This window comes from Pristiophorus japonicus, chromosome 12 (assembly GCF_044704955.1).
Source record: "Pristiophorus japonicus isolate sPriJap1 chromosome 12, sPriJap1.hap1, whole genome shotgun sequence".
NCBI lineage: Eukaryota > Metazoa > Chordata > Chondrichthyes > Pristiophoridae > Pristiophorus > Pristiophorus japonicus.
The window spans coordinates 38338842-38349107 of NC_091988.1; positions in this window are offsets into that span (position 1 = coordinate 38338842).

A 10266-nucleotide genomic window follows, 5' to 3' on the forward strand; every position below is an offset into this window, starting at 1 on the left:
TCAACTGCTTGATGTAATGGAAAGCCTGCCAGAAAGCCTGTGCACAATGTCAAGGAGCTTGGAGGAGTCCATCACCAACTTGGTACAGGGCTTTGTGCAGAGAATGGAGCCCATCCTTTCCAATATGAAACAAGTGGTCACCTCTATCAGCACAGATGTGGAACCCACCATGATGCAGGATCTGTTGGCCAATGACACAACTTGCATGGTTCTCCTCAGGTACTGTCCCCTTTCAAATCTGCTGTCATCACTCCCATCCTCAAAAAACCCACCCTTGGCTCCTCTGTCCTTGCAAACTACCACTCCATTTCCAACCTCTCTTTCCTCAAGTCCTTGAACATGTTGCCTCCTAAATCCGTGCCCAGCTTGCCTGGAACTCCATGTTTGAATCCCTCCAATCAAGTTTCCACCCCTGCCACAGTACTGAAACGGCCTTATCAAAGTCACAAATTACACCCTATGTGACTTCGACTGCGGTAACCTGTCCGACCTCGACCTGTCTGCAGCCTTTGACATAGTTGACAATACCATCCTCCAGTGTCTCTCCTCCTTCATCCAGCTGGGTGGGACTGCACTCAACTGGTTCCATTCTTACCTATCCAGTCTTAGCCCGTGAATCACCTACATAGGAACCAAAAGGGAGAATGTTGGTGGAGGCAGAGGGCATGGCTGAGGTACTGAATGAATATTTTGCATCGGTGTTTATCAAGGAAGAGGACTTTGCCAAAGCTACATTAAACGAGGAGATTGTGGGGACACTGGATGAGAGAAAAATAGATAGAGGTACAAGAAAGGCTAGCAGTACTTAAAGTGAATAAGTCACTCTGTCTGGATGGGTTGCATCCTAGGTTACTGCGGGAAGTAAGGGTAGAAATTGCTGAGATGCTGGCCACAGTCTTATCCTCCTTAGATACAGGGGTGGTGACTGGAGGATTGCAAATGTTACAAAAGTAAAATACTATGGATGCTGGAAATCTGAAATATAAATGGAAAATGCTGGAAATACTCAGCAGATCAGGAAGCTTTTATGGCGAGAGAAACAGTGTTAACGTTTCAGATCGATGACCTTTCGTAAGAAGCACCTCTCGGAGCATTAGGATAGGCAAAGACACACGGAAGGCGGGCACTAATGGAAAATCTACAAGGCTGATTAGATTATTTTGGTATGCATTATCCAATGATTGAATTTATAAAATTGGATTAGAATGTGCATTTTCTGGTGGGTTTTATTTTTGTGTTGGAAAGAGGGTGAAGTGATGGTTAGTGATAGAGGAAAGGTATGGCGTATGGGACTGTTGATGAATGGGAAGGTATGGTTGAGGTTATTGGTATTGCTCATGAATTATTTGATCACGTAGAGCCTGGGCAGAAAAGGTCTGTCAGTGCTGTAGCCTCCCTTCCTCTTCATGTTCCTCCACTTCCTGTTGCACCCTCCTCCTCTTCCTCATGCTCCTGCTCCTCAGCTTCTTGCCTGATAGGTGGCGGTAAGGACAGGTCCCTCATAATGGCGAGGTTGTGCAGCATACAGCATATTACCACAAATCTTGATGCCCGCTTAGTTGAATACTGCAGGAATCCTCCAAAGTGGTCCAGGCAGCGGAAGCATTGCTGGAGGACACCAATGGTGTGTTCTATAATGTTCCTTTTGACAGCATAGCTCTCATTGCAGGCCTGCTGTGCACATGTGTGTGGGTTCCAGACGAGAGCCGTGTCATGAGTGGAGAACTCTGGTCATCCAGTAGCCGTGGTGGGTCAAATACAGGTGCCACAGAGGACTGCTGCAGATTAAGGTATCGTCACTGCTGCTAGGATAATGTACATTCGGCTGCATGATGCGCTGCCTGTGGTTGCACACCAGCTGCACATTCAGTTCATGAAAATGGCCGCGTTCTCATGAGGCACACGCAAGGCAATGTGCGTGCTGTCAATGGCACCCTGCACCATAGGGGAAGCCTGTAGTCTGAAAACCCTTGTGCTCGCTGTGCCTGTTTGTCTATGGCAAGAGGGAATGAGATTAAACTGTTTCCCTATATATGGAGAACCTCAATGACATTCCTTATACAGCAATGCACTGCAAACAGTGAGATGTTTACATCTCCAGTGGCAGCCTGGAAGGAGCTAGATGCATAAAAGTTAAGATCCATGGTCACCTTGACTGTCACAGGCAATGCTGTCCTTGCTATGCTTTGAGGTTGCAGTTGTGGTCACGACTTATTTTGTGAAGCGAAGACATCTTGTGGATTGGTCCTCACTGAAGCTGACGTAAGAGAATTGCTCCCTAAAGTACCTCGGCAGATATTGCCTCCTGCTGCCTATCCTCCTCCTCCCTCTTCTAGTAGCTTGTCCTGCTCTCCGTGGCTTCTCTTAATTCTCCAAGTCATTCTCAATGACCAGGTCACCCATGTCTGGAAGCAACTTGTCTCAGCACAAGCATTTAAATGAACAAAAGTACTTCAGCACCAGCCAGACTATCCCTATAGAATGGTTACAACACAGACGAAGGCCTGCCGGGCCCATGCCGGCTCTCTAGAAGCACCTCAGTCCCACTCCCCTGCCCATTCCAAGTAGCCTGCAATTTTTTTTCTTTTAGGTACTTATCTAACTCCCTTTTGAAAGCAGTTATTAAATCTGCCGCCACCAGCCTTTCAGGCAGTGCATTCCAGATCCTAACCACTCACTGTGTAAAAAGGTTTTTTATTATGTCGCCTTTGGCAAAAGAACCAATCACCTTAAATCTGAGTCCTCTGGTTCTCGACCCTTCTCCAAATGGGAGCAGTTTCTCTCTACTATGTCCAGACCCCTCATGATTTTGAACACCTATCAAATCTGTTCTCGATCTTCTCTGCTCAAAGGAGAACAACCTCAGCTTCGTCAGTCTATCCGTGTCACTGTAATCCCTCATCCCTGGAATCATTCTCATAAATCTTTTCTACTCCCTCTCTGAGGCCTTCAAATCCTTCTTAAAATGCGGTGCCCAGAATTGGACACAATACTCCAGTTGAGGCCAAACCAGAGCTTTATACAGTTTCTTCATATTTTCTGCACTTGTATTCTATACCTCCTATTTCTAGAATATATTCATGAAAATTCTCTGGAATAATGGGCTAGACTTTCCACTTCACATCGCCCATCTATGGCCCATATATTGCCCAAAACTGACCCCTATCGCCCATTTTGAGCAAAAATGGAAACTAGGCTAGAAAGATCGCCGGAAAAATAAGCCCCAAGTTTTGGTTCACTTTTCCGAACTGATCGCCCACATGTGGCCGATTTGAAGTTTCAGCACATCGCCATCACATGGCCGGGCTGATCGCTCGCCAAGAACTTCGCTGGGTAATAGTTGCTTTTCCCGGGCTTTACTGAAGGAAATGGGCACTATGGATGCCATTTTGAAGATCGGAGGAAGGGTGGCGACAGCTAAATAAATCGTGCTTAGATAGTTATTTAAGGGTCCTGTATAGATAGATCTACTCAGATTTTTACAACTTAATTTTACTAATAGTAGCCTAGTGGATTAGGCATTTTTTTAGTGAAAAGTGCATTTATACCAAGTGAAAATAATTATTGAAAGTGATGGGGCCTAGTGTTAGATTGGGGCTGGAATAGAAAGAGTGTTAGACTGAGATTGGTATAGAGTGTTAGACTGGGGCTGGTATAGAGTGTTAGACTGGGGCTGGTATAGAGAGAGTAGTTTAATAGATTAAATTTTTTAGTGAAAAGTGCATTTATAGCAAGTGAAAATAATTATTGATAGTGGTGGGGCCTATGCTTTCTGCGCCATTACTCGTAACTGCTCACAAGCTGGTTTCTGAAAGGATCAATCGAAGAGGAGACAGAGTAATGCATAGACAGAGACAGAGGAGGCGAGCATACAGCCAATGAAGGTACTTGGAAAAGCAATCTTACCTCAACTTGTCTGAAAACGTGTGTCTTAGGAGGCTGCACTTCCGGAAGGAGGTTATCGATGAGATTTGCCAGCTCATCAAGGGGGATCTGCAGCCTTTCAGCACCATCAAAACTGCACTGTCTGTTGAGGTGAAGGTTACTGCAGCCCTAGCCTTCTATGCATCGGGATCCTTTCAGGCTTCAGCTGGCGACATTTGTCGTATCTCTCAGCACACCACACACTGCAGCATTCTGCAGGTGACTGAAGCCCGTTACGCTCGCAGGATGGACTTTATAAGCTTCCCTATGATCAGGGAGGCTTATAAAGTCCCTTTACAGAACGCCGAAGTGTTTTGTATCAGAAAGGGATTCCACTCCCTGAATGTGCAGCTTGTTGTCGACCACAAGCAAATAATCATGACAGTAAATGCTACATTTCCTGGCAGTATCCATGATGCACACATCCTACGTGAGAGTGCTATCCCTGACTTGTTTGTCAATCAGCCAGAAGGTCACGGTTGGATGCTGGGGGATAAAGGATATGGCCTTACCATCTGGTTGATGACCCCACTGCGTAATCCTGTCACTGAAGCAGAGAAATGTTGCAATGAAAGCCACATAGTGACACGCAACATCGTCGAAAAGACAATTGGAGTCCTAAAGCAGCGCTTCTAATGCCTGGACCATTCTGGTGGCAGCCGACAGTACCATCCTGACCAGGTCGCTGAGTTTATTGTGTGTTGCATGCTGCATAATCTAGCTATAAGGCGAGGACAACTAATGCCAGATGGGGCTGCATGTCCACCTCCAGAAGGAGGGGAGATGGAAGAGCCAGCCGGCGAGGAGCAAGAGGAGGCTGGTGAGGACTTAGGGGAAACCAATTAGCCATGGTTACCCACCCCCGAAGACCAGTACCCAGTGGCAGTTACGCGGCTGCTAAGCTATTGCATCAGCAGCTCATTTATGAATGCTTTTCCTGAACTTACATTGTGGATTGTCACATTTACATTTACAGTTACGGTTAATCAAAAGTTGCATTTGCGTTGAGTTATGTTTTTGCCTTGCCGGCACTGGCCTGGCATTTGCCTTGATGCTTAACTTAAGTAAACTTTTGTTATAATAGAATGCACAACTAATGCAGAACAATTGTAAAAATGTTATGCTTAATGTAACTATAAGAGAATGCACGACAATTGGTAAACTCAATAAAAAATTTTATTTAACGCACTGAATTTTTAAAATATTTTATCAACACCCTCAAACCCCCCCACCCACCCACCCCAAACAACAATGAATGCACAAACTTTTAAAAATTTAACATTTAACATTTACATTTATATTGAAAAAACAACACCCCTCCCTACCTGCGGTCACGTTTCCCTCCAGGTCCTTTACCACCCCATGTTTTAACACCACCCGCCCATTTTGGTCCCCGCAGACCAAGATGAAGCGGCATGCAGCAGGCAACGGCAAGACTTCCTGCCATGGTGGAGGTGTTGGAGTGGAAGGCGAAGCCTGATGTTCGTCTTCCGAATCAGGAGGAACGGTATCCTCCATACTCGCTTGAGTGCTAGAGGTTACCCTTTGAATCAACACTGGGTGCAGCGCCGTGTCCAGTCAGCAACAAATGCCAAAGAGCATTGGTTGCGGCGATCTGCTCTCTGATCCCCTCCAAGGTCTGCCGTGCTAACTCAGTTTGCATGACAGACCAGTTGGAGAAGTTCATGGAGAACTGGCTCCAGTTCTTGGAGAACATGGAACCCCTGGATAAGCTCGCAACCTATCGCGACCATCTCCCTCCACATGGAGATCAAGCACTCCGTCTGCCCTTTCAAGGTAGGTGATTGCTCACCTCGCTGACTCGGCCTCCGTGGAGTCGGCGTGTGCAATATGGACGCGCCTTGGCGTCGCCGGTTGCACACCGCTTGGTTCGGGTACCTTTTTATCCCCCCACAACAATGGATGGATCCTGCAATAGCTCAAGATCATCGTCGTCCTCCTCCTCCTCCTCCTCAAGATGAGGAAAGTGCTCCTGTTCCTCCATTTCTGTTTCCTCCTCCGAGGTTGCTGGTGCCAGCTGGAGCTGAACGAGCGTATCAGGTTGACCTTAAAAACACATGACATTTTTACAGAGCTTATTACAACATAATGGTGAACATTACCAAGAGACATTACATGTCAATACTTTTCACTATCAGAAAGCTTTAGCGGCTGCATCCCCTGCTTCTTATGCACAAGGGCTGCATACATACATGCATGACATGACATTAGTATATCATAAGTACATCATAAGTATATTGCATTATAATTACAGGACATTAGATCAGTTACATATTTAAGTTTTTAATACTGTTTGACACATTACACATTACTCACGAGACGCATGGCTGGGTTCGGCCAGACCATGGGTGGTAGCTGAACGGCTGTCATGGCCAACCAGTGCCGCCATACGGTCCTCAATCTCTAAGTGGCTGCAGTTGAGCGGAGTAACCCTTCCCCCCCCCACCCTCCCCCCGTCCGCCTTTGCTCGGAACGGTTGATAGATATCTTCTGCAAACGAGAAAAGAGCATAAGCTAATGGACTAGGTAGTATCTTGAGGTCACAACAGTTTAAAATGTTACATGCTGCTGGTTCAGATCACCGTCCGGATGTTAACATGGTTTACATAATACATTTAAGAATGACTAACTTAAATTCAATGCAGGAGATTCATTGTTATAGTAAAAATTTGCATGCATCAGTAAAATATTAAATATAAAGTTTGAAATAGAAAATGCAACTTACTGTTAACATGGTTTAATTAATACAATAAAGAATGGCAAACTTAAATTCAAGGCAGGACATTCATTACTCTAATAAAAATTTGCATGCATCAGTAAAATATTTATTAAATGCAACTTACTCCTGCTGCCGCGACCAAGCTATTCCAGCATTTTCTGCACTGGTCAGCCCCCCTCGCCTCATGGGATGCAGACGATACCACGGCTGCAATCTCCCCCCAAATGTTTCTGTAGACATGAGGTGGAGGTTTCCCATGCACACCCTGTGTCAATTCGGCCCACCTGGCATGTGCCTCGTTCGCTTCTTCACTGAAGGGTTTTAGCCCTTTTCCTCGCTGAATTGAAGTCAGCAGATATTTTTATAGTACTTATATTTGTATTTGTATTGATATTTATATTTGTATTTATGTTGCAAACAATCAAATTCCCTCTCCTCTTACTCTCTGGCTTCCTCCTCTCCTCTCTCCTCCTCCTCTCCTCTCTCCTCTCTTCTCTCTCTCCCTCTCTCCCTGCCCCTGACTTCCCAAAACACGGGAAAGCCAGTCAGCCGGAAAAAAAATCTCTCTCATGCGCAGAAGCCCGTTGCTAGGGAAGCTTTTGCCTTCCACGTTCGGTGGGCGAACATGACATCGCCGAACTTTAAGATCGCCCATTCCACATCATCGGCCTACGGCCGAGTGGAAAATCACCAAAAAAGAAATAGGCCATGTTCCAGCGATCACCAAGGCTGAGACGTTCCACATCGTTGGATCATGGCCCATTTTTTTGGGTGATGGCCACCTAGTGGAAAGTTGAGCCAATATGTTTTAAAACTAATGAGATAAGGCCATACTACTTTTAATGATGAGCAACAAACCAGAATTTGTTAACAATCGGACTGCAAGGAAGGGTCTTGCGAATTATGACTAATATGATTGAATTTGATGGGTTTGAGAGGGAAAAGTGAGAGTTACAAACTAAAGTTTTAAATTTACATAAAGCAAACAACTTGCATTTATATAATGTCTTTAACTTCAAAGCGATGAGACATAAATTGACTACAGTAAACTAGGCTGAGCTGCTAATGGATAAAACTACAGACAAACAGTGAAAGGTGTTCAAAGAAGATTCTGGTACAATACAAAATCAATGCATGCCTCTAAAAGGCTAAAGTTCCACTTGTGCAGTTAAGCAACCATGGTCAACAAGCAAGGTAAGAGACAGTATCAAGCTAAGAGAAAATGCAGAAATCCAGGAGACTGGGAAAGTGGAAGTATAAAATAAACTTGCAAGTGATCTCGCAATAAAAATGTTTGTAAATATATTAAGAGAAAGAGTAAGGGGGAATGTGAGGCCATTAAACACAGATGCAGGTGATGCTATAATGGACAATAAATAAATGACAGACTTGTTAAATGAGTACACGGTATCTATTTTCAAATAAAGGAAGAGGTCAAAATATCAGTGGTATAAGGGAACCTAAAAGTAAATCAAAGAGGGCAACTTACTGGATTTAATACAAGGAAAGAAAAATGGTAATGGAGAAAATAAGGGGACTTAAGATAGACAAATCTCTAGGTCCTGCTGGTTTCCACCCTAAGGCATTAAAATGAAACCGGTGTTGAAAGATGCGTGAATCAGAATATTTCAAAGGTCTCTAGATTCAGGAATTATGTCTTTGGATTGGAAAATTACAAATGCCATTCCATTATTTAAGAACAGAGGTAGTGAGAAACCAGGAAATGACAGACCTGTCAGTTGTGGAGAAATTACTAGAATCTACTGGGCACTGAGTAACTGAACAAGTATGAGCTGAACAAAGAAAGCTAGCATGAATTCGTGAAGGGTACGTCATGCCAGACTAGTTGAATTTTGGGGGGAGTTCACTAACATGTTGGACAGGGAAATGTTTCTGCATGTTGTCTACATGGACTTGCAAAAGGTATTTGATAAAGATTCCGCAAAGAGATTAACAAAAATGAGAATGCACAGAATTAGAGGAGTCCTGTGACATAAGTTGTAATTGCTTGGGAGGTAGGAGAGTGGGGATAAAGGGAATGTAATCTGATTTGAGAGATGTGACAAGTGGTGTTCCTCAGAAATCTGTACAGGGCCTCAGTTTTTCACCATATATATTAACGACTTGGATGAAGAAATAGAGTGTTGTATATCCAAGTTTACTGATGACACTAAGTTAGGAAGCACAATAAGTTGTGTATGTGGGAATAGGAAGCTACAAAAGGACATAAACCGATTAAGTGAGTGGGCAAAACTGTGGCAGATGGTGATCAGACAGGGAAGTATGAGGTCATCCAGTTTGGATCCAAGAATATTTTCTTGATGGTAAGAAACTAGGAATTGTGGAGGAGCAAAAGGATTTGGCTGTCCAGGCCACAAGTAATTAAATTCAGTGCATGGGTACAAAAAAAAATCATCAAAAAGGCTAAGGATAGTGTTAAAACCAAGGAAGAGGCATATAAATCGGCTAGAAAAAGCAACAAACCTGAGGACTGGGAGAAATTTAGAATTCAGCAGAGGAGGACTAAGGTTTAATTAGAAGGGGGAAAATAGAATTGGAGAGGAAGCTTGCCGGGAACATAAAAACTGACTACAAAAGCTTCTATAAATATGTGAAGAGAAAAAGATTAGTGAAGACAAATGTAGGTCTCTTGCAGTCGGATTCAGGTGAATTTATAATGGGGAACAAGGAAATGGCAGACCAATTGAACAAATACTTTGGTTCTGTCTTCACAAAGGAAGATACAAGTAACTTTTCGAATGTACTAGGGGACAGTGGGTCTAGTGAGAAGGAGGAACTGAAGGATATCCTTATAAAGAGGGAAATTGTGTTAGGGAAATTGACGGGATTGAAGGCTGATAAATCCCCGGGGCTTGATAATCTGCATCCCAGAGTACTTAAGGAAGTGGCCCTAGAAATAGTGGATGCATTGGTGATAATTTTCCAACAGTCTATCGACCTGGATCAGTTCCTATGGACTGGAGGGTAGCTAATGTAACACCACTTTTTAAAAAGGGAGGGAGAGAGAAAGTGGGTAATTATAGACCGGTTAGCCTGACATCAGTAGTGGGGAAAATGTTGGAATCAATCATTAAGGATGAAATAGCAGCGCATTTGGAAAGCAGTGACAGGTCGTTCCAAGTCAGCAAGGATTTATGAAGGGGAAATCATGCTTGACAAATCTTCTGGAATTTTTTGAGGATGTAACTAGTAGAGTGGACAAGGGAGAACCAGTGGATGTGGTATATTTGGACTTTCAAAAGGCTTTTGACAAGGTCCCACACAAGAGATTGGTGTGCAAAATCAAAGCACATGGTATTGGGGGTAATATACTGATGTGGATCGAGAACTGGTTGGCAGACAGGAAACAGAGAGTCGGGATAAACGGGTCCTTTTCAGAATGGCAGGCAGTGATTAGTGGAGTGCCACAGGGCTCAGTGCTGGGACCCCCAGCTCTTTACAATATACATCAACGATTTGGATGAAGTAATTGAATGTAATATCTCCAAGTTTGCATATGACACTAAACTGGGTGGCAGTGTGAGCTGTGAGGAGGATGCTAAGAGACTGCAGGGTGACTTGGACTGGTTAGGTGAGTGGGC